General features: G+C 43.6%; 1 protein-coding gene and 1 non-coding gene across 5 annotated transcripts in view; both read right to left on the reverse strand.

Annotated features, from left to right (window-relative positions):
• The window catches only part of LOC126484168 (vesicular glutamate transporter 1-like), a 132,677-nt gene extending 107,394 nt beyond the window's left edge, over positions 1 to 25,283 (reverse strand). For 2 of the 4 annotated variants that reach the window (XM_050107573.1, XM_050107571.1), the window contains exon 1: positions 12,978 to 13,110. The gene's annotated coding sequence lies outside the window, so the exon portion shown is untranslated. Of the gene's footprint in view, positions 1 to 12,977; positions 13,111 to 25,190 lie in introns of those variants that run through there. The other 2 variants (XM_050107572.1, XM_050107570.1) reach the window with 2 other exon arrangements.
• Trnas-cga (transfer RNA serine (anticodon CGA)) lies at positions 13,713 to 13,786 on the reverse strand. The gene has a single exon. It is a non-coding gene; the product is annotated as a tRNA-Ser (tRNA).
• Positions 25,284 to 26,191: the final 908 nt, after the last annotated feature.

A 26,191-nucleotide genomic window follows, 5' to 3' on the forward strand; every position in this document is an offset into this window, starting at 1 on the left:
GACACAAGATGGGGAAGTAGTTGTTTGTTGCTTTAATTTTAGACACCAGTGTAGTTGTAATATAGGCAGTATATCAGCTGTTGCCTGTATTACAACTAATTATATACCTTATTTTTAAAAATGCAGACACTTCACTTATGCTATGTACCTGGTGATCAAAAAGTCAGTATAAATTTGAAAACTTAATAAAACACGGAATAATGTATATAGAGAGGTAAAAATTGACACACATGCTTGGGAAGACATGGGGTTTTATTAGAAAAGTATTGCTAGACGCGTGAAAGATCTCTTGCGCGCGTCGTTTGGTGATGATCGTGTGCTCAGCCGTCACTTTCGTCATGCTTGGCGTCCCAGGTCCCCAGACCTCAGTCCGTGCGATTATTGGCTTTTGGGTTACCTGAAGTCGCAAGTGCATCGTGATCGACCGACATCTCTAGGGATGCTGAAAGACAACATCCGACGCCAATGCCTCACCATAACTCCGGGCATGCTTTACAGTGCTGTTCACAACATTATTCCTCGACTACAGCTATTGTTGAGGAATGATGGTGGACATATTGAGAATTTCCTGTAAAGAGCATCATCTTTGCTTTGTCTTACTTTGTTATGCTAATTATTGCAATTCTGATCAGATGAAGCGTCATCTGTCGGACATTTTTTGAACTTTGTATTTTTTTTGGTTCTAACAAAACCCCACGTCATTCCGAGCATGTGTGTCAATTTGTATCTCTCTATCTACATTATTCCATGATTTATTCAGTTTTCAAATTCATACTGACTTTTTGATCACCCGGTACATCGAAGATGAGAAACGAAATATTTCCATAAGACTATTAATAATGGTGTACATCTTACGCCATATTAAACAATTTTTGTGACTGAAGCGAAAATTTCTCTTTCTAACGTACGGAAGCAACTCTTCCAAAGAAACGTTGTTTATCTCTTCAATGTAAGCTACACCGAATTATATTTCAATCCCATTAATCATCTGCTGATATCTTTTGATTGTGTTCTGACGAAATACGACATCCATCAGACGAACAGGCTCTTCGGATTATTGATAACAATTGATTCATAAGTAGCTAAAAAAGTCATATTGACTGATGAGGAACGCTCTCAACAGCATCTCCAGTCATATGTTGCATTTTCAGTTTATGATCTTTATTTCATTCCAAAGTTTGCTGAGGATCATTATAGATTAGCAGCTGTCGACAATGTTACTCATCCATTGTTCCTCTTGTGGCCTATAGCTCGTATAACACCAATAAATACATCTGAGCCCTTGTTGATTGAGTGGCGAATCTATATGGGAAAAGCTTCACCCCGTGAGAATATAAACTACGAAATTTTAAAACGGGAAAACATAAATATAAAACATAAAGTAATCAATTTTTAAAATAATTTCTCTGACTGAAATGATTTGCATAGATGAAAGTAGGTATTAAAAGTTACAAGACTGATAGGAAAACGGCAGCAGGAATTAAACGGGAGAGGGTGTAATATTTAAGTGGGAAACTTTTTGAGGGAAAACTTTGATGAAATGCAGTAAGTGAAATACCCAACGAACAGTTCAGAAAGGACTATAGAGAGAGAAATCCGGATCACAGCAATGCTGCTGATAATGAAACCAACTTCTTGTATTACGCTTGTCATTTCACCTTTTTAGTACGTCTTGATTTATGGTTGCTTGTTAATTTCTTCTACAGTAGCAACTGGATGGTTATGCGTAGCAATGGTCACAAAGATGCAGTGGAGTGATTACGATTTGGAAGTAGCGGGCTCGAGTCCTGATGGTGAATGATATTGTAGTCACCAGTAATAGACCGGCAATGAGAGAAAAATTGCCGTGGCACAATATATGATCGAACTAACGTGCGCCCACCTCTTGAGTTAAATTTTACACGTCACTGCATTGTCTCATGGACGGAAAGCGAGTGACACTGTTAATGGAGACATGATTGTCAAAGAAGTTGATATAGTACTGGTTCTGTTCAGATATCCAATGTTTGTGTACTGGAGCCGGGGGTGGGGGAAACGCACTTCGCTCTCCCGGCAGTCCGATACGAGCGCCGTCGTGTTGTCTCAGTACCAAGGATGCTTCTGGGCTGCTTTGGCGGTAAAAGCCTTAGCTATTCATCAGTAACTCAGGGAGGGAGGGGGAGGGGAAAGCCGGGAGATGAGACACTCACCCCAAATGTAGGTGAGTTTGGGAAGAGTTTCATTGCCCACAGAAAGCTGCCTGAACGTCAGTGAGTTTTCCGAGATGTCCACGGCAACTTTTAACAGGAAATTAAAGTAAAAGAAGCTCTTTCGTGGAGGCAGCAGTAGTCGCGGAATATAATCATTGGCAGTGCAAGAGCTTAGAACACCAGGGAAATACAACTTGGAGAAGAAAACACAGTAAATTAGTAACCACATGATGTCTACTGTTCCAAGTGTAAACAGAGAAAATTTTATTTCAAGCGATTATTAATGGTCACAATTGTCTAGGGTAACGTTTTTGACTAGCCACCAAATCGCCTTGGATCCCGAGTTCGATCCCAGCTACTGCTTACATTCTGAATAAAAATCATCAGCATTAGCTGCCAAAGATCACCCTCGTTCTGCATGGTTTTGTCAAAAGAGGGTGCACAGTTTCAGGAAACTCTCTTGCCCTTGGAGTGGGAAACCGGCCATAAAAGCGAAGAAATCAGCTAAGATCAACATGAGGCTGCAGAAGGAAATGGAAACACTGCATTGAAGACACATAACATGTATCTGCAGGACAAATGGCCTGACTGAAAAAGTTTCATAACGATCTGACACATGAATTGGTATGTCTGCCCTCTGTCCATACACATTATACTCCTCATCTATAACTAGATAAATTAAAATAATGAAATAAAGAGAAGAGCAAGTATAAGCATATCTAGCTGTATAGAGAGTTTTATTAGAATAGTTGTGATGAAAACTGCTACGTGCTCCGAATAGCGAATCGCAAGGTATTCAAGTCTGAATTTAGCTGGTTGATCTAAATTCATAAGTGCCGTAAGCGAGCGGGATCCACTACGTCGCAGAATGGTCGTTGCTGGCCGAAGAAACGCAAGTCATTGGGATACAAGTGAAGCCATAACATCGGGAAAGCTTCGAAGGCTGACTGATGGATGGGAGATGTGTGCCAAGTAAAGATACTGCATAATTTGCACCAACGAACACCACCTCTTTCCGAAAAGGTACAAAATACAATAAAATGACAGCGGAAAAAGTTACGAATTGTAATAGTTAGGAGACAGGTAAAAGTTTGGCAGATATCATTCTGCAAGGAGATATCTTGGAGCTATCGAGGTAAGCTTTCTAATATCAAATACATTAACAATTCTTGAAGGCAATGGTTTGGCGTCATCGTCGCCCCAGTCGATCAGCAGTGCAGAGGACACGCCATTGTTCAGGAAAACGTGGTTGGAGCCGAAAGCGAGAGGACGTGTTGCAAGAGGCGACTCCACAATTACGGCCAAATACCCTTTGCCTTTGCACATATTACAATGTAACGTGTTTGCACATCTAGTCTCGTAGGAAGTGAGTGTGCTTAGTGATTATAAGTATTTTTGATTTGTCATACGTTCAAACACTTAGACGACGTCAGACAATGCGCAAAGCTTATTTCAGTCGCGACAACATTACTGCAGTCCGCCTAGGTAAGTCGGGGGTCTCTGCTATGTTTACGGCCTCGGTGTTAAGACTGCATAGTCGCTGATGACCATTTGGTTGCGACAGGGAGAGGAATCTCTTACCTTGTGTTTGTTGAGAAAGGGCGAGCATTTCCTAAACCATCCTGGCCATGTGGTAGCAACACCCGCGTAACAGGTATAGGTTACAAAGCATAGTAGAACTGTGGCAGATTAGTATAATGCATTCCGGTGCAAGGAACTTTCTGTTGCATATCGGTACTGTTGGAGCTAGAGTCAAACGTTACGTTCCCGGTAGCACTATGAATTCTGATCCAAACATTTGTAGCTTTGTGCAACTGCTGTAACGAATGTATCAGAACAAAACTGGAGGGCACTGGGCCTCCACTATATATTAAGATATTACCAGATCTGTCTGCGATTGATTTACAGATGTAACAACTTCTCCATAATTTTATTTTCGTAGCATAATAGTTCTCAGAATTCATATGTTGGAGCGCAACATGCAGGTAACTGTCCTGCAGGTAAGATCAGGTAAGTTTTACAGGTGGGGAAGGTGCAATTGAACTCCGAAGATGAAGAACCGAAAGGGAAGGTCATTAGATACACGCACTGCTATTTGACTGCCGCATCTCGATACATGTAGTTTACATGTGGTACGTTGTTGATTAGGGTTTGGACAGCCGCTTTTTTTTTTAAAGCTAACTGGCCAAATTCGCCTAAAACACGAGAGGGAAGAACAAACAGGACAGACCTTTTCGTTTGCAAAAGATTCTGGGATAGTCCCCTATTCGGAACTCCGGGAGGGTACTGACAAGAGGGAGGTAAACATGAGAGAAAGATTGATTAATCAACGAAAGAACAACATTTCCCAAGTCGGAATGTCTGAAACATGAACGTGGTAGGGAAGCTATAAAGTCTGTAAAGGATAATTCGAAGGGTCAGTTTGATATAGCGGGAATCAATGAAATGCAAAGGAAAGAACTTAAGGATTTCTGGTCAGACAAATATAGGGCAATATCGACACTAGCAGAAAATCGTATAACGGGAATAGGATTCGTCATGAACAGGACGGTAGAACAAAGAGTGAATTGAGAATTACTTTGAACAATTTGGTTGTAAGATTGTTCCTATCAGAATCGATAGTAATTAATGTCGACAACAATAATTCAGTTATACATGCCGACGTCACAAGCAGAAGATGAATATATAGTGAATGTGAGGGCATTGAATGGGCAACTCAGTAGGCAAAGGAATGTGGGTGATTGGAGTGCTGTGAGAGGGGTAGGAATTAGGACAATGGATCGGGAGAATTTTAGCTCGTTGGTGAGAATGTGAGAGCGAGGCGTAGCGCCATGTATCGCACATGGGTTAAGTCAGACGGTAGCGAGCAGGCAGAAACCGACAATGAGTCAAGGCTGCTGCATGACAGATGTGCGCTCTGATCCTGCTACAGCTGCAAGTAGTTGCGACTGTGGCCGATAGGTGTCAGCATCTTACGTTTTATGAAATCAGACTTCGTTAAAACAACATATTTTGGAAACAAAACTGTATCTTTAGTGAATATTACGCCTTCTGTTAAATATCATTAATTTCATAGGTTTAATTATTAGTGCGAATGATGGTGTGAATGCGAAGTATTTAATAAATGATTATCGTTATGTCTATTAACTGAGTGTACGTTAGCGTGAGAACTGCAGCTGTGCAGAGTAGAGATGGGCAAACTGAAACACGTAACTGTTTCGAAACAAATGAAATAGTACAATGTAATGTTTCGATACGCTGTTTCGAAACAGTGAAACAGTTTGTGTTTTGTAATCTAATAAACCTACACATTTTATCATCTTGAATGTCTACTGTATAAGTATGTCCATATAAACAGAAATGACGTGCGAGAGCGCTATTATGTCGCAGAAAGTATGAAACTATCACTTAGGCGTCTTGGCAGTTCGTATTTCCTGCAGCAAATGCGCTGCTTTCGTGTCGTGTGACTTTCATATTTTTCAATTGGCTGAGGACAGCCATAGTTGAAGACAGAAGAACCACCACGAACGGAATTGGAGGTGGGAGCAAACTGCAAAAACAACAGATATGCTACTGGTATTGCCACATTCCGTTAGTATGGGTAACATACCCATCCTGCTAATTTCCATGCACACAAAGGGAATCATTGTGGATAACAGGCACAGTGACTATAGATTCACAAATAACGCCAAATAATTCGAATAAATAACAAAATATACCCTTTACTATAAATTCACCATACTTCCCAGCCCTTCCCGTTCACCATTACACCATCAGTGATATGTCAAACAGATTGCTTGCAATTATACCTACATAAAATTTATGTATATGTCTAATAACTGTCACTCTACGCCTTTTTTTATTCAAAATGTTGTAGGCTTACTTGCGTTTCTTAATATGATTACTGTACATGAACAGAGAAGCGTATGTTAAAAAAAAGTGTAATTTAACTGAATGATTTTCACATATTTAGCCGACCGAAGTGGCCGTGCGGTTAAAGGCGCTGCAGTCTGGAACCGCAAGACCGCTACGGTCGCAGGTTCGAATCCTGCCTCGGGCATGGATGTTTGTGATGTCCTTAGGTTAGTTAGGTTTAACTAGTTCTAAGTTCTAGGGGACTAATGACCTCAGCAGTTGAGTCCCATAGTGCTCAGAGCCATTTTTTTTCACATATTTATTATTTTGAATGTGAATGGTATGCGTTGTTTTATTGTTTGGTTAGTGTTTATAAAGCAGATGTTACGCCATTTCGGAATAAGACAGTCAGCTAGAAACGAAGCTTTATTTTCGGATATCTTAAGCTTCATGCTATTCCTTGTCAAAAAGATTTCGACACTCTTGAAAGTGTTTCATGAAGTGGTATGTTGTCTCTGAGTACCTGTGCCGAGCCGGAATCTCGTGCGACACAGAGCGGAATGACACATCACTGTTTCGATACAATTAGTCCGTTCCAAGCACAGGTAGACTGAAACAGCCTTATTTTGAAACAACGATACAGTTTCTGTGTCTGGCTCGAGGTCGAATCTGGTCCGGTTATCCGAGACAGAACCGGAATGAAACACCACTGTTTCGAAACAGGGAACCACAGCCGTTCCGAAACACTGACACAGTTCCACGTATCGATACACTGTATCGAAACATAGAAACAGTGGCCAAATCTAGTACAGAGAGAATGAATCATATTCAGCAGAAATCTGTAAAGTGTGACTAGCCAGTTTATGAGACTAGGAAAACAAGAAACATTTTTCAATAATTCAGTTCTTTAAAAAGCGGGTATTTTGATATTTCTGGACTTGAAAATTATTTTTCGTTTAATAAATTGTTCGTAAAAGCTGTTAGGCTGTGATTGGTCAAATACACTCCTGGAAATTGAAATAAGAACACCGTGAATTCATTGTCCCAGGAAGGGGAAACTTTATTGACACATTCCTGGGGTCAGATACATCACATGATCACACTGACAGAACCACAGTCACATAGACACAGGCAACAGAGCATGCACAATGTCGGCACTAGTACAGTGTATATCCACCTTTCGCAGCAATGCAGGCTGCTATTCTCCCATGGAGACGATCGTAGAGATGCTGGATGTAGTCCTGTGGAACGGCTTGCCATGCCATTTCCACCTGGCGCCTCAGTTGGACCAGCGTTCGTGCTGGACGTGCAGACCGCGTGAGACGACGCTTCATCCAGTCCCAAACATGCTCAATGGGGGACAGATCCGGAGATCTTGCTGGCCAGGGTAGTTGACTTACACCTTCTAGAGCACGTTGGGTGGCACGGGATACATGCGGACGTGCATTGTCCTGTTGGAACAGCAAGTTCCCTTGCCGGTCTAGGAATGGTAGAACGATGGGTTCGATGACGGTTTGGATGTACCATGCACTATTCAGTGTCCCCTCGACGATCGCCAGTGGTGTACGGCCAATGTAGGAGATCGCTCCCCACACCATGATGCCGGGTGTTGGCCCTGTATGCCTCGGTCGTATGCAGTCCTGATTGTGGCGCTCACCTGCACGGCGCCAAACACGCATACGACCATCATTGGCACCAAGGCAGAAGCGACTCTCATCGCTGAAGACGACACGTCTCCATTCGTCCCTCCATTCACGCCTGTCGCGACACCACTGGAGGCGGGCTGCACGATGTTGGGGCGTGAGCGGAAGACGGCCTAACGGTGTGCGGGACCGTAGCCCAGCTTCATGGAGACGGTTGCGAATGGTCCTCGCCGATACCCCAGGAGCAACAGTGTCCCTAATTTGCTGGGAAGTGGCGGTGCGGTCCCCTACGGCACTGCGTAGGATCCTACGGTCTTGGCGTGCATCCGTGCGTCGCTGCGGTCCGGTCCCAGGTCGACGGGCACGTGCACCTTCCGCCGACCACTGGCGACAACATCGATGTACTGTGGAGACCTCACGCCCCACGTGTTGAGCAATTCGGCGGTACGTCCACCCGGCCTCCCGCATGCCCACTATACGCCCTCGGTCAAAGTCCGTCAACTGCACATACGGTTCACGTCCACGCTGTCGCGGCATGCTACCGTGTTAAAGACTGCGATGGAGCTCCGTATGCCACGGTAAACTGGCTGACACTGACGGCGGCGGTGCACAAATGCTGCGCAGCTAGCGCCATTCGACGGCCAACACCGCGGTTCCTGGTGTGTCCGCTGTGCCGTGCGTGTGATCATTGCTTGTACAGCCCTCTCGCAGTGTCCGGAGCAAGTATGGTGGGTCTGACACACCGGTGTCAATGTGTTCTTTTTTCCATTTCCAGGAGTGTATATAAGACGCGGATTTGTACAGTTGAATGCTAATATCGGATTGGCTATCATTTGTATCAGCCAATTATCGGACAGTACGTTCGCGCGTATTTTGTGGACTAAGAGATTTGCTTTTGAAAGTCGTAAGGACAGTTCGGAACTCAGCCATCATCATGTACGGAAGGTTGTATAAGGAGCTCTGAGTAGATGTAATAATTTTACAGAATAATGACGAACCCTCGACCTTGGAGTGTCACAAGATAAACGCGAATGTGTGAGAAAGACGAGCTCTCGAATTTCCGGATTATATACGTAAACTGTGACTTTTGACTTACCTGAAATCCACATGGCGTATTGTGGAACCGGAACCGAGAGCTCAACGTTCAAAGAGCTCGGTTTGGATAATATCAGATAGAGAATTCTGTCACAGACAATCCGTTTTGGTAACTGGTTTGCTTAAATACCATAAGCTAGAAATTGTGAGTAACTGTAATTACAGGTGAGTGCCGAAATTGTAACTTAAGATTAACAGGAAATTGCCGGCGTTTTTGTGTCAAGCAAGGCACAATATACTGAAGTTTTCTGTCGCAAACTTTATATCCTTTAACAGCTCAGCTGGTATGATACTAAAAAACATTTGTTGCAACCGTTGGACTCGTATAATGCTACAGGTTACACTACAGCTTTTCGAGCAGGGAAACATTATTCGTTTTTTTTTTTTTTAACCGGATAGGCGTGCATTCGAGCTGCAGAAGAAGATCACCGCAAGGTGAATTTGCTGTAGGACGAACAACATAAGCCGCGCCGTTGCAAGAGGAAAAAGTTGTACAATAAATCAGCTACTAATGCAAAATACACTGCTCAAGAGTTGTAAGAGGAGGAGATACACTTAGAAAAGGTTTGGAGACACGAGATTATATCATGATGAGACAGAGTTCAGAAATCAGATACTGGATTGTAAGGAGTACCCAGAGGAAGATATAAAATGAGACCACAAGTTAGTAACGACGAAAAGTAGGTCGAATAGAATCTCCAGGAAGAACCAACATGGAAAGAAATGCGATACTGAAGTCCTGAGGAAGGACGAAGTGCCTTTGAAGTAATCTGAGGCTGTGGTACTGCGATAATGAATACCACAGGCGGCAGATAAATTGAAGAGGAATGTGCATCTCTAAAAAGAGCAATCATGAAAGTTGGGCAGACAAATGTACATACAAGAAAGATAACTGCGAATAAATCATGGATAAGAGAAGAAATGCTTGAACTGATCGACCGTAGAAGAAAGTACAAATATGCTCAGGAAAAGACAGCAATATGGCAGTATAAGTCACATACAAATGAAATAAATAGGAAGTGCAGCGAAGCTAGCCCGAAATGTTAACGTAAGAAATGAATTCCTTGTTTGAGTCCGCGATCTAGATTGCTTATAAAAATGTCTTTATTATTACAGCGTTTCAGCTACTGCCATCGTAAGATATTTGCAACTAAGTTGAAAAGATTTACAGAGATGTAAATTTTAACCTACAGGTGGCACTGGTGTTGATGAGGTGGCCACCAAATTTTACTTTATATATACAGGGTGATTCAGATGTCCCTATCACTGTGTTTCATGCAACCTGCAGTGCATTAAAAAACCAGGTACAAGTTTTCGTAGTCTCTTGCTCACTGTGCATAAATTGTTAGTCTTATAGAAAAAATGAACAGAACCTTATTGTAGGAAGTTTAATTTAGTTAAATTGTGTGCCGGGATGTGTTTTTGCTGGAAGCCACGGTATTCGCATTAATCGAGTAAAACATATGTAAAGGTCACTTTTATAGGTTTTCTTGAATAATTCGAAAATTACGACCTCTAGCGGAAACGTATAACAGTACAAAATTTAACTATATTACACCTCCTACGCCGACCGGAGTGGCCGTGCGGTTCTGGGCGCTACAGTCTGGAACCGAGCGACTGCTACGGTCGCAGGTTCGAATCTTGCCTCGAGCATGGATGTGTGTAATGTCCTTAGGTTAGTTAGGTTAATTAGTTCTAAGTTCTAGGCGACTGATGACCTCAGAAGCTAAGTCGCATAGTGCTCAGAGCCATTTGAACCAATTGAACACTTCCTACAAAAGGTCCTGTTCATTTCTTCTGTGAGACTAATACACTACTGGCCATTAAAATTGCTACACCACGAAGACGACGTGCTACAGACGCGAAATTTAACCGACAGGAAGAAGATGCTTTGATATGCAAATGATTAGCTTTTCAGAGCATTCACACAAGGTTGGCACCGGTGACGACACCTACAACGTGCTGACATGAGGAAAGTTTCCAACCGATTTCTCGTACACCAACAGCAGTTCACCGGCGTTGCCTGGTAAAACGTTGTTGTGATGCCTCGCGTAAGGAGGAGAAACGCGTACCGTCACTTTTCCGACTTTGATAAAGTCGGTTTGTAGCCTATCGCGATTGCGGTTTATCGTATCGCGACATTGCTGCTCTCGTTGGTCGAGATCCAATGACTGGTAGCAGAATATGGAATCGGTGGGTTCAGGAGGGTAATACGGAACGCCGTGCTGGATCCCAACGGCCTCCTATCACTAGCAGTCGAGATGAGAGGCATCTGATCCGCATGGCTGTAACGGATCGTGCAGCCACGTCTCGATACCTGAGTCAACAGATGGGGACATTTGCAAGACAACAAACATCTAAACGAATAGTTCGACGACGTTTGCAGTAGCATGGACTATCAGCTCGGAGACCATGGCTGCGGTTACCCTTGACGCTGCATCACAGACAGGAGCGCCAGCCATGGTGTTCTCAACGACGAACCTGGGTGCACGAATGGCAAAACGTCATTTTTTCAGATGAATCCAGGTTCTGTTGACAGCATCATGATGGTCGCATCTGTGTTTGGCGACATCGCGGTGAACGCACATTAGAAGCGTGAATTCGTCATCGCCATACTGGCGTATCAGCCGGCCTGATGGTATGATGTGCCATTGGTTACACGTCTTGGTTACCTCTTGTTCGCATTGACGCCACTTTGAAGAGTGGACGCTAGATTTCAGATGTGTTACGACCTGTGGCTCTACCCTTCATTCGATCCCTGCGAAACCCTACATTTCAGCAGGATAATGCACGACTGCATGTTGCAGGTCCTGCACGGGCCTTTCTGGATACAGAAAATGTTCGACTGCTGCCCTGGCCAGCACATGCTCGAGATCTCCCACCAATTGAAAACATCTGGTCAATGGTGGCCTAGGAACTGGCTCGTCACAATACGCCAGTCAGTAGTCTTGATGAACTGTAGTATCGTGTTGAAGCTGCGTGGGCAGCTGTACCTGCACACGCCATCCAAGCTCTGTTTGACTCAATGCCCAGGCGTATCAAGGCCGTTATTACGGCCAGAGGTGGTTGTTCTGGGTACTGATTTCTCTGTATCTATGTACCCAAATTGCGTGAAAATGTAATTACTTGTCAGTTCTAGTATAATATAATCGTCCAATGAATACTCGTTTATCATCTGCATTTCTTCTTGGTTGTGCAATTTTAATGGCCAGTAGTGTATTTGCACTATGAAAAGCTTGTGCGTGGTATTTCATAGCGTCGCCAGTTGTCTGAATCACCCTCTGTAAGCACATATGACAAACGTCGTGGGATGCACCCTAATATCGCGTCGATCTCCTCTTGCCCGGCGTTCCGCAACAGCTCGACGTGTCATGACGTCCATGAATGGTTGAAAATGGTCTCCAAGTTGGCGAACGTCCAGATGACCCAGTCCATTCCATGCAAACGCAGCCGAAACCGTTATGGTGCCACCAGCAGCCAGTGTCCATGGCTTCATAATGTCTGCATCACACTCGTACCCTACCATCAGTCCTTACCAGCTGAAATCGGGTCTCATTTGACCAGGCCACGGTTTTCCAGTCGTCTAGGGTCCAACCGACATGGTCACTAGCCTAGAAGAGGCGCTGCACGTAATGTCGCTCTGTTAGCAAAGGGATTCGCGTCGGTCTTCCACTGCCATAGTCCATTAACGCCGAATTTCGCCGCACTGTTTTGACGGATTCGTTCATCGTACGTCCAGATTGATTTCTGTGGTCATTTGACGCAGAGTTGCTTGTCTGTTAGCGCTAAAAACTTGACACAAACCCCGCTGCTCTCTTTCGTTAACTGAAGGCCGGGAGCCTCTGCATTGTCCATGGTGAGAGGCAATGCCTGAAATTTCATATTCTCGGCACGCTCTTGACACTGTGGATCTCGGAATATTGAATTCCCTAACGATTTCCGTATTGGAATGTCCTGTGAATCTAGCTCCAACAACCATTTCGCGTTCAAAGGATGCTAATTCTCCCCGTGCGGTCATAATGACGTAAGATGAAGCACCTGAGTGCAAATGACGGCTTCGCCAACGCACTGTCCTTTTACACCGCGATACTTTGAATAATACTCCTGACAGTACAGTTCATACCGCGCTGACCTTGAATAAGCTACTAGAGAGTGCAATACGCTTTCAGAGATAAAGATAAAGACTGTGACTCACCTAATGCTGCGTCTTACGACGTACTAGACAATGAGGGTTCCTTTTTCTGTCAGACTCCCGCTTACGGAGCCCGTGTTGACATTGGCTCACGCACTATCTGCTGCCGGCGGTTTCCAGTTTGTGCGGACAGCCGCTTTGACCCGGACTTGTGGCACACATGCGAATGCCGACACCGAGTCGCGTGTGTGGCGCGTGTCAGATAACCCGACCGCCGGGGTCGCCCAGCACTTTGTAGGATGTTTACGTGACGGCCTGACGGATGTTTCCGGCGGGTCACCACTTTCAGACAGGGGTCACATCGGCGTGGCGCTGCGCAGTGCTGGCTGCTGTGTTTGTCTGTAGCCGTCCAAGAGCGAACGTGCTTTCGAACGACAACGATGAGCGTGCCGACTTCAACGTGCTGCTAAACGCTCAGAACGATGCGACTTGTGCGTAGCGTACGTGTGCATTAACGTGGTACAAAGAACGGTCAGCTGTAACTGGACGGTCTTAAAATTCCTACGCACATTTCCTCCCTTGCCCACGTACTTGTCATGTTGTTCTGGCTGTAGTATACATAAACAAAAATTTCAATATTTTTGAAAGTATATATACGAAGACAGTAACTTGTTCTCGAAAGAACAGTTACTGTTGATGACCGTGCAGCTTTTCCCTGGAATAAATGATGACTAACTCACAACCTCAGCTGCCGACAGATGTTATTGTTATACCTCAATGTGGACAGCTGAAAATGTGTGCCCCGACCGGGACTCGAACCCGGGATCTCCTGCTTTCGTAGCAGACGCTCTGTCCATCTGAGCCACCGAGGACAGAGATGAACAGCGCGACTGCAGGGACTTATCCCTTGCACGCTTCCCGTGAGACCCACATTCCCAACTGCCCACAATTCTACATATGTATTGTACCTTATAGACATTTGCCCATCCACTCATTACTCGCGCACTCTTTGGCGATTTCCGTAAGAGTTTGGGCAACCTGTGCGCATTCGCGCAGACGAAGGTCAATGGCTGGGTAGCCTTTAACTATATATACGAAGACAGTAACTTGTTCTCGAAAGAACAGTTGCTGTTGATGACCGTGCAGTTTTTCCCTGGAATAAATGATGACTAACTGACAACCTCAGCTGCCGACAGGCTGAGGTTGTCAGTTAGTCATCATTTATTCATCAAAGTGGTATAAGGCAAAAAGGAAAGCATCATGTCCAGTAGATTAGGACATTAACTTGCAAAAGTTCCATTACAAATAGTGCGACACAAATTTGCAATACCGGTAGTTCTCCACATAGGATTACAATTATTTCGTCGTTCTCACTGTTCAGTAAAACCCTAACGTCTTTCTAACTTGATCACTGCTCCTATTTAGTAGCAGAATCTTACGACATGTGAAATACAGAACTTGAAATACGAAAATAAAAAATACTTTACCGCAAGTAGTGCATGTTGTCTTATAGATAAAGCCAACCAAACAAACTGACTCCTCAAGCCGCGCGAGATTAGCCGAGCGGTCTAAGGCGCTGCAGTCATGGACTGTGCGGATGGTCCCGGCGGAGGTTCGAGTCCTCCCTCTGGCATGTGTGTGTGTGTTCGTCCTTAGGATAATTTAGGTTAAGTAGTGTGTAAGCTTAGGGACTGATGACCTTAGCAGTTAAGTCCCATAAGGTTTCACACACATTTGAACGTATCAGAACCTATCAGAAAACACGGAAGTTAGTTAAAAAAAGTTTGGACCTAGTGGGACGCGTACCAGCTAAACAATATTTGTTACGTTACTAACGTACATCCATCCTCGTAACGCTACACCGACCATTGACGATTTACGATCACACTTTGCACCTTACCATCTCCTGGAACCATTACTCGTAGTTATTAACTGACATCTAATTATAATAAGTTGTACTAATACCAATGCGTTTTTGATGGATTCTCATTATTTCGTTACCTTGTAAGGACATGCTTTCATATTACGAATGTTACAGTAATTCTTTATCCACCAATGTGACGTTTCCTGTCATTTTATTACAACATATGGTACATGTCAGGGTGATAAAATTCTGTAAAACGGCGTCTTGCATCAGGCAGAATATCTCTCCAAACAGTTTACAGCCGGCCGGTGTGGCCGTGCGGTTCTAGGCGCTTCAGTTTGGAACCGCGTGACCGCTACGGTCGCAGGTTCGAATCCTGCCTCGGGCATGGATGTGTGTGATGTCCTTAGGTAAGTTAGGTTTAAGAGTTCTAAGTTCTAGGGGACTGATGACCACAGAAGTTAAGTCCCATAGTGCTCACAGCCATTTGAACCAAATAGGAAAAGTAGGAAATGAACTAGTACTAAAAAGCATTGTGAAACACGTTTAAGGTCATTACGAGAAGAAGGGACAGGTTAATGGGATAAACACGACAGCAGTCAAGAGAATGGTTAACATGGCGCTAGAAGGAGTAGTAGTGGGGGAAAGTAGTACGCAAACACAAAGGCTAGAATATGCAAACCAGAGTATAGGGAAAGTTGACTGATTTTGTTACGTAGGAATGAAAATATTGCTGCAATATAGGAAAATGCGTCCTGCATAAAGTGTCATCACTTCTGTCTCTATGCTGTTCATTTTTGGAACGGAACCTACGACCAGCTTACAGACGGAAGTGATGAAACTTTCTGCAGGATGTGACCATCATTTTGCAGGACAATGCTCAAGCACGTACAGTGAAGCTGTTACTGATTTGTTTGACTGATGGAGCTGCCAAGTGCTATACCACCTACTGCACTCCCCTGACGTAAGCCCTCGCGAGTTCAACTCGACTTCTAAACTGAAGGAAACACTTCACGGCATTCGCTTCAGAACTGCTACAAATTCGTCGGGCTATAGGCCGCGTCGCCCGAACTGTCAACACAACTGTCACTGCTAAGAGTGTCTTACGATTTCCACATCGCTGGCAACGGGTTATACACAATGCTGGTGACTACTTTGAAGGTCAGTAAAACTTTGAAACACGTACCTATTTTGTACGAGCTGTAAATAAATAGTTGCCACTATCATTGTCTCGTACGAATGCCAAAGGAGACAGAAATCTTCAGTTTCAGAACTGACTTTTATTGTGTGCACGCTTTGTTGGGTGTAGACCCTACTAAGCGGTACTATCTATACACAAACGAGTCGTGGTATATTAAATTCTTACTTACGACCGTGCGCAACTGAGATATAGCAGTGGATGCGAAATACGTGTTCCAAACAAGTGTGAACAGCTGAAGAGTATCCAGACATTAACCACTCACTGTTGATACCAGTGGCACTCACAACCTGTGCCAACAAGTCTGTGTCCTCTTGAGACGAGTCGTTCTGTGTGAAACTACAGAAACATTACGCACGTGTCAGCTAATACGGTGGTTACGTACTCGACTAAACCGGTTTCTCTTCTTTACAGAGCTCTCGTGGCGATATACTGCGATATGTCCACACGCGACAGTAAGAATTCAAGGCTACCTTACGATAATATTTCACTCCGTAATTTTCTTTACACGCGGTAAAACTTCCTTGCTCGCAGAGCTGTGGGGAGAAAGCAACCGAGTTGACGACCTTGGCCGCATAATTTTCCGGTTTGAAGTGTCTGAGAAAGGTCGTCATCTTGAAGAACTCAGATTTTTCGTGTTTTCCTTTACCAACAGAGTTACAACTATGGAAATAGTTGCAGATACGCTCATGGTAATTCAGAACATTGTTTTTTCGATCCGTGCCGATTTATTGAAAGAATGTAGAGTCTCATATCTGGAAAACTAGGATATGTACGCAACAAAATGGTATCTTTAAAATGGGAAATGATTACTGAGGGTGCACTGTACCACCGATATTTGATCCATTCTTGTGCTCGTTATGTGTAGGTGATCTGCCATACTACATTCAGAAAGCTGAGATAGTTCAATTTGTTTCAATATAAGTGTTATAATCAAGATTAATGCAAAAACTTTGACATTTGAAAACATAAATAAAATTTTCTTGAAATTTGTTAACTAGTTCTCTACAAATCGATTGTCACGTGGACAAAAAGCAATTCATGCGATCCTGTGCTGCACAGGGTCTCTGACTACACAATTACAAATGATACTTCAGAAAATAATCCATAATTGAAACAGAATATTCTAAATTACTCGGCATTTACTATGGGAGGAGCCTGAACTGCGTCACATGTTACATGGCACTTTCAACGTATCAGCTGTGGAAATTTCGAATTAAGGAATGGAATTTTCACTCTGCTGCGGAGTGTGCGTTGATATGAAACTTCCTGGCAGATTAAAACTGTGTCCCGGCCCGAGACTCGAACTCGGGACTTTTGCCTTTCACGGGCAACTGCTCTACCAATTGAAGTACCCAAGTACGACTGACGACCCGTCGCATATTTTAAATGTGGTAGACGAGGAACAGGCGGAAGTAAAGCTGTGAGGCCGGGTCGTGAGTAGTGCTTGGGTAGCTCATTCGTTAAGAGCTGGCTGCCCTCTTTAATAAAAAAAACTGAGTGAAATAAACGACGAATTTGAACGGTAGTCTTGTGACGTCCGCTCCGACCAAATGCAAAAAGAACGATAACGAACAAAATGATCAACTTAAAGAAAAGTTGGTAGAGCACTTGCCCGTGAAAGGCAGAGGTCCCGAGTTCGAGTCTCGTTCCCGCACATGATTTTAATCTGCCAGGAAGCTTCATTTCGCATTACGGCTAGTCACAAAATTTGGAGACGAAAATGTCCTGTATTTGACTTACTTTTCCAGTACTTTTCTCATTTCCACTCACAGATGTCATAAGACCCTCCCATGGGACTCCGCAATATCGAAGACGCCTCCGTTATGTGGTGGGAAGGTTTGTGTGCTTCAGGAAGGATTGCTGGTGGCCCGCGATAGCACAGCTAGCAGCAGGACAGCTGAAGTAAATCAGGCTGATGGTCTGTTTCGAATTGTTTTGAACTTATCACTGAGTAGTCTGACGCAAAAAACAGAAGAAGTATAATAACAACAAAATCTAATCAGATAGGTGCATACGCAGATGATACTGCAATTGTGGCAAGGGATGTAAAGACCCTCGAAGAAATACACGAAATAATGGAAGCAGATGGAGTCGACACTGGACTCACTATAAATGAAAATAAAACAAAGTGTATGATAATGTTCACGTCTAAGGCGAGAAGAACACCATGTGGCGAAAGGCCTCTAACAAAGGAAGAGCGGACATATGAAACGAATTAAGTGCCATTTTTCACAACACGCGTTTTAAGTGCCTTCCTTTGTGTTTACCCAGCTGCATGTCCCTAGACTTGATCCAGGTGCCAAACTACACGTAAAATCTTTCAAACCTGAGTTAGCGGAAGGCGCGATCTTTATGCAAAGAAAGGCTTCCGTCCGGAGTTCCAAAACTGACAAGATACTACAGCTCTACTAGTTAAAAACCTTATGCTGCATTTCTTTGCTTGAGTTATCACAGATTAAACGTAGTCTCTCAGTATTAGTGGCACTCGGAACAAAAAATTTCTTCCTGTTATTTTGCCGAAAAACATCGTTGAGACATTGTCAAAGAAGAAAACAGCGCCCGGCAGCTGCTATTAATGCTATTTATCTACTCAAATATCACCGTTACCAGATGTTGCTATCCTTAGCAAAAGCGAAGAAGGATTACAGGATCTGCTGAGTTGAAAGAACACTAATGAGTACAGAATGTGTTCTGAGCGTTAATTGAAGAAATACGAAAGTAATGAGAAGTAACAGAAATGAAAACACTGAGAAATTTAACATTAGGATTGGTGATCATGAAGTTAAGGGATTCTGCTACCTAGGCAGCAAAATGATCTATGATGGACGGAGCAAGGAGGACATAAAAAGCTGACTAGCACTGACAAAAGGGGCATTCCCGGCCAAGAGAAGTCTACTAGTATCAAACGCAGGCCTTAATTTCTGAGAATATTGGTTCGAAACACAGTACTGTATGGTAGTGAAACATAGACTATGGGAAAACCGGAAAAGAAGAGGATAGAAGCATTTGAGATACGGTCCTAGAGAAGAAAGTTGAAAATTAGATGGACAGATAAGGTAGGAATGAGGAGTCTAACAATACCACCACTTGCAAAGTAGGTTAGAAATCAGATTAATAATGTTGCTCACGCAGCATATGTTCGCTTTATCGGGCAACAACAAAGTTAATGACTGTGGATGGTATCGTCAGAATGGAAGTAATGAAGTCACTGCAAGAAAGTCATTAATTTTGGCACTTATCTTGAATGGATTCCCAAGTAGATTTCGTCGAAGTTGTTATGGCTCATCTTGTTGATTCTAGGGTGATCCCACTTTGACTGCTAGAAGGTCCAGATATGTATTTTAGCATTATTTGAAGACCTAACAAATCTGTTTTTCAGGAAATTCTTAATGATTAAACAATCCCAGATCAGAGCAATGGTATGGTAGAAATAATTTTTGACTTAGTGTTCAGGATCCACATTTTTATTAAACTTCTTGTAAATTCACATATAGTTCTTTTTAATTGTCACATTATCAGGAAAACTGTTTTGCATCAATCTTCATATATTTAATTTCCACTTTAACCAAACACAAGACTTGACTGTTCTTTTACAAAGCGAAATAACAACTTAACTTCTGCAAAGTGAAACAAAGACTGCTCTGTGCGTATTCGCGCCTAAACGGTTGCAAGTAAGTCAAAGATTATAACGGTCTCACAGAAATGAATACACACAAGAACCATATCACTGTAATATATCGATACATCGTAGTACCTACACATTAATAAAACCAAATGTGAATATTGTCACAAAAACATGTCTGTTACTTCGCAGAAAAGTAGTACGATATTACTGGTATCGATAATTGGGGTTGGAGTGCCGTAATGGTCACGTAAATAAAGAACCATTACAGGAGGTTCTCCGGATAATCGGCGAGCAAAGGAGTTGTCTACAACAGATAAGCAAAGGATGGGAAAGTGCACATTGTGACCAGGTGTAGCCGGAAACTACTGGAACTAGAAATGCTATGCGACAAAACTGTTTAGGAGTTACTGGCTCGACAGAAAAACGCATTAATACACAGACCACCAAGCCCTGATTTTCCAAAGAACAGATATACGAGTAATACAGTAATGCTTTGGGCCCTGGTTATTCAAGAATTCGATCTGAATATCGCTTATTGACGCGGTAAACGTAACAAATTTGCCGACTAGTTAAGCCGAAATACTTCGCGCGAGGTCGGTGATGAACAGGTTGAGCGAGAAAGCAACGTGCTACTAATGGCAAAAACAATATGGAAGGGAGTTAGCCCCAATTAGCCGCAGCACAAGACAACAGCCACAAATCCAGAGAGTAAAGGACTTTCCGCTATACTACGTTAGTAGAGATTCTGCGCTCACGAGAAATACTGCTCTATTGTGCAAAGGAGTGAGCTGAGGATATGTTTCCGTTGCCATGTGAAAGAACGAAGGTGGAAAATTTGGCTCCATGACGCCATTTTGGTGGTTTTAACCGAACGTTATCATCAGCACGTTGGCCACTACGGAGCGACGAAGTTGTTTGCGAAATCGCCAAGGAATGGGAACTCACCGTACTCAGACAGAAGGTTGCGGAGATAGCAACTGCGATACGTGGCAGCGTGTAAAACGTCCGAACGCTATTGTACGAGGTCAAATGTATGCCATCACACTGTTTGTCTCCTGGTTAGGATTTATTGAAAACCCAACAGAAAAAAATTCTCCTTCCCTCCCTCTCTCTCTCTCTCTCTCTCTCTCTCTTTCTCTCTCTGCCCCAGTCCTCAACACACACGCGCACACACACACACAAACCATACACCACTGACGCCAAATTCAATTCAAACTCTCACGCCTCACCCAGCCAAACACGCTACCAAACAAATGAACACCACACAGCCACAACAACTCATAATGGCAGTGAAAACTCTGGCTATGTTTTGAGAAATTGAAAAAGTGCAGTGCCAAGCCACCATAGATTACGAAATAAGCCTATTTACGTCGCCAACAACACAGGAGAACGCACCAAAATTTCAAAACTTTAAGTTACACACAAAAAATCGTGATACAGACTCATTTCCGTTAGTAAGTACATAACAAGCATAAAAATAAATTACGTTTTGCTGTTTGCAGACGACAAGTTGTATATTGTGTAGCAGAATAGCTACCAAAATAAATGGACAATAGCACCATGTAAGGTATGTTAACTATTGCATACATCTACCTTTCGCCAATTAAGCTATGACTGGAACTTTGACGTGATGTTATAAAGAACACAAATGTTAATATGTAACAACAATTTTACAGTTAAAAATAAAAATTAAACCCACTGAAGATAGCACAAAAGTGCTGAAACATGTATGGGTGAAACAAAACACAAAATAAACGTGTTTGCATAAGGCGGAATTTCTCATACCATCTTCGTAGCAAGCACGGACTTACCAAGAAGAAGTGCGTCACAAGGTGATAATTTTTGATCTGTTTGATAAACTGAATGTACTGTAGAAAGCGAAAGGAACCGTGTGAAGCGAGTGGTGATCAGCGACACTGATGAACTATTACATATGAATGTGAGAGCTCTGATTCTGACTACAAAAGGCATTACTAGTTACCACCAATGACAACACCGAGAAGAGGAATAGTTCAAGAAGCCTTTGAGCTAAGGAGAAACTAAGAAGAGTGGTCAGAAGTGAAGGGGCAGTCTATGAGACAGTGCAAAACCAAGAGAACATGTAGGCTCTTCCATCCATCGCCTACTCAATCTGGTGACTCCGATTTTGACCCTTACTCCCATCCTAGTGTTCACCATATGACTCATTCTTTTCTTGTTCCATGTTAAGTGGACGAATCTTTATGGTCCATGCTTGGTAATGAAGCATTCGACTGAGGACCACAATTTCCTTGTCTAACATCTGCCTCCAGACATTGTAATAATAACATAATTTCGGGTGTGCAACCCACGACGACTAGTCAACATGGAGACTGTTGTAGGGCCTCGCCGTAAAACGACGGGACACCGATGAGAGCTACTGACTCGTGCTGTAAGCGCCTGCAGTCGACACCACCTCGCGACCAGTGACTACGAAGAGTGGTGAGATGATCCGTTCCCCCCTCCCCCATCCTTCCCCTTAATAACAGAGGTAGGTCCACACCTAGTCCAACTGGCCATGCCCGCATCTCGTGGTCGTGCGGTAGCGTTCTCGCTTCCCACGCCCGGGTTCCCGGGTTCGATTCCCGGCGGGGTCAGGGATTTTCTCTGCCTCGTGATGGCTGGGTGTTGTGTGCTGTCCTTAGGTTAGTTAGGTTTAAGTAGTTCTAAGTTCTAGGGGACTGATGACCATAGATGTTAAGTCCAATAGTGCTCAGAGCCATTTGAACCAACTGGCCATGAGATTTGTAATTTGTGTAAAAGGTACAGTAATAAAAGCAAACATATCGTGTTTTGATTCTCTAGTTAAAGTATTCCATTCACATATCAATCCCTTAATCTAAGAACTTTTTACTGTTTGATTTGATTGTATTATCGTAGTAGTTACTAAGTTACTGGCTACCAGGGTAGGGCGAGCTCATTAGTAATTTGCATGTCATTTCAGTCCAGAAGTAAGAGTTCACTAGAATGTAGTAAAATTTATCAAATCCCAGGAGATATGCTAGTTAGGATATATGGATAGGATGACACACAACGACGTATGTAAGAAGCTAGACAAATAAGACTATAGGACCAATGTGTTGGTTGACCATAACAAGCGGTAGATCTGAGGATGGAAGAGAAATGCCGAACCAGAGATGTACCGAGGCAGGTTGCTGAGGTATCAACGGCTCTAGTGCCAGAGAAGAGGAAGGAGAAAAGAAGAGTGACAGAGCATCACATTTTGAGCAATTCGTTTTTGAGAAAGACAGAGTTTTTTGTACAGGAGTAATTAGGATACGTATGTTGTTTATTCAATAACCTTTTGCGGAGAGCTGTTAAAACCGCTGGATGCACTGACAACAGATTCAAAGTACATTTTCAGCCTTCTGAATTTTGCTAGCAACAATCGCAGTTCGAAATCACCACAGGCGACCATAAAGATAAAACAGGATGGAGAAATGACCTACACCGTCTATCACTCAGCTTTAGTGTGGAACAGAAAAGAGCGTGTTATTTAGAGTGAATTGTTCTGATATAAAAGCTTTGAACTGCTAAATGTTATATTATGATGTGTGTGTGTGTGTTTGTGTATTTGTGTGTTTGTGTACGTGTGTGTGAGGGGTAATGGGAGGGGGTGAAGAAAGAGGAGGAGGTAGGCAGGGAGGAAGAGGAGCGGAGGGAGAATATATATATAGGGTGAGTCACCTAACGTTACCGTTGGATATATTTCGTAAACCACATCAAATACTGACGAATCGATTCCACAGACCGAACGTGAGGAGAGGGGCTAGTGTAATTGGTTAACACAAACCATAAAAAAATGCACGGAAGTATGTTTTTTAAAACAAACCTACGTTTTTTTTAAATGGGACCTCGTTAGTTTTGTTAGCACATCTGAACATATAAACAAATACGTAATCAGTGCCGTTTGTTGCATTGTAAAATGTTAATTACATCCGGAAATATTGTAACCTAAAGTTGACGCTTGAGTACCACTCCTCCGCTTTTCGATCGTGTGTATCGGAGAGCACCGAATTACGTAGGGATCCAAAGGGAACGGTGATGGACCTTAGGCACAGAAGAAACTGGAACAGCAGATTACGTCCACATGCTAACACCTTTTTATTGGTCTTTTTCACTGACGCACATGTACATTACCATGAGGGGTGAGGTACACGTACACACGTGGTTTCCGTTTTCAATTACGGAGTGGAATAGAGCGTGTCCCGACATGTCAGGCCAATAGATGTTCAATGTGGTGGCCATCATTTGCTGAACACAATTGCAATCTCTGGCGTAATGAATGTCGTACACGCCGCAGTACATCTGGTGTAATGTCGCCGCAGGCTGCCACAATACGTTGTTTCATATCCTCTGGGGTTGTAGGCACATCACGGAACACATTCTCCTTTAACGTACCCCACAGAAAGAAGTCCAGAGGTGTAAGATCAGGAGAACGGGCTGGCCAATTTATGCGTCCTCCACGTCCTACGAAACGCCCGTCGAACGTGTACCTCACCTCTCATGGTAATGTACATGTGCGTCAGTGAGAAAGGCCAGATCGTTTTTTTTTTAGAAATTTGTGGTAAGTTCTTATGAGACCAAACGGCTGAGGTCACTACACACTGCTTGATCCAACTTAAACTCACTTACTCTAAAGACAACACAAACGCCCATACCCGCAGGAGAACTCGAGCCTCCGACGGAGGGGGGGAGGGGGGGGGGGGCGCGAACCGTGCCACGGCGCCTTAAACCTCGCGGCTACCACGCGCGGTCGGCAGATCATCGATGTAACCAGTACCTCTTGTGTCTCGTATTACTGCTTGCATTTAAGCTTTACGGCGATCGTAGGCAATAAAAACACTCATAAATGAGATTTCAGACATATATAAACATGTGAAAGATGACGTCACCAAACGGATTGTGGGAAGTAAAGAGCACTGGTTGAAAGGAAAATTACAAAAAATTGTGGAACGGAGATATGGAGAAGAGCATTATGGATATTGGAAGAGACGTTTATGTAAGGACCATATTACAGGTACCAATTAATAAAGAGAAGAAAGGAAGTTTAGCTGTCTCCCATATATGCTACTTTCAGATCTTTAGAAGCTAATGTCAGAGTCGGAAGATATATCGTATTGCAAAAATGAGAAAATTTTCTAGTTCTAAATAATTTAGTCAGGGCAATAAAAAGATTGAAAATTTAAGGAAACAAGTAAAACAAAACAATGGTACGGTATATAGAAGAAATGCCACATGATTTGTAGTCCCACTATTCCAAATGATACCAGCGTGTTATCAACATGTACGGTAATTAGTTGCCACATAAAATGCCCCAATATCACCTCCAAGGAAGGGGAGGCTTAGGAGTACCGTATCGTCGATGGACTGAATATTTAGTATGGTCACAAAACGGCGGCGTATCCGATGCTCCTCACGGTTGACTAGGATGGTAAACAAACGCGGTGGAATTGTTAAGTGTCCCAATAACGAAAGAAGGGCGGCTGTGAATATCCCTGAAGGAGAACTGTGCTGAGTGATCCACGGATTCAGGCAGCAAGAGGGCAGAAAAAGCGTCGACCGTACCTTAATGCGCGGTGGTTGTGGTGGCCCCTCCTGCCGGAGTGCGGACGGTTTCGTGGTCGCCTGGAGCCTCCCACTGCTGCCTGGTCTCTCGCCTCGCAGATATTCCTCCCCTCCGCCTTCCCCCTTCCCCTCCAGACCGCAAAGTTGGCGTCCCTGGGTCGCCAAGGCGCCCTTGAGCTCCTCGGCAAGGCGCTCTTGAGCTCCGGCAGCCGACTTCTCTATTATCTCCAAGATAAAAGAGTTGAGGCCACCGCAGTTAGTTGCAGCGTTATGTCAAACAGCGTGCTTTGACTCCCGATAGTGAAACGTCTGCCGGAGACGACTGTCAGTTGAAATGCTTGACTAACTGCAAACCTAGAATTTTTCTTACTTCCACTTGGGTATGTCTGCAGTACTGCCATAAACCTAAAAATGCAGCGTTCTTCTGAACGTCAGTGTGTGGACATTTGTGCGTAGCTATCCCGTCAGTCCAAAATGGTTCGAGACTTGATCGATAAAAAAGTCAAGAAGGAAATTTTTTTATGATTCAGGTGGTTTACGCAGCCTCTCCTTTCTCCTCCCACCCACCAACCCCACCATCAAAATGGTTCAAATGGCTCTGAGCACTATGGGACTTAACATCTGTGGTCATCAGTCCCCTAGAACTTAGAACTACTTAAACCTAACTAACCTAAGGAAATCACCCACATCCATGCCCGAGGCAGGATTGGAACCTGCGACCGTAGCGTCACGCGGTTCCAGACTGAAGCGCCTAGAACCGCACGGCCACAACCCCACCATCTACATCTACATCTACATCTACATTTATACTCCGCAAGCCACCCAACGGTGTGTGGCGGAGGGCACTTTACGTGCCACTGTCATTACCTCCCTTTCCTGTTCCAGTCGCGTATGGTTCGCGGGAAGAACGACTGTCTGAAAGCCTCCGTGCGCGCTCTAATCTCTCTAATTTTACATTCGTGATCTCCTCTGGAGGTATAAGTAGGGGGAAGCAATATATT

Source organism: Schistocerca serialis, chromosome 6 (assembly GCF_023864345.2).
Source record: "Schistocerca serialis cubense isolate TAMUIC-IGC-003099 chromosome 6, iqSchSeri2.2, whole genome shotgun sequence".
In the NCBI taxonomy this organism is placed as follows: Eukaryota; Metazoa; Arthropoda; class Insecta; order Orthoptera; family Acrididae; genus Schistocerca; species Schistocerca serialis.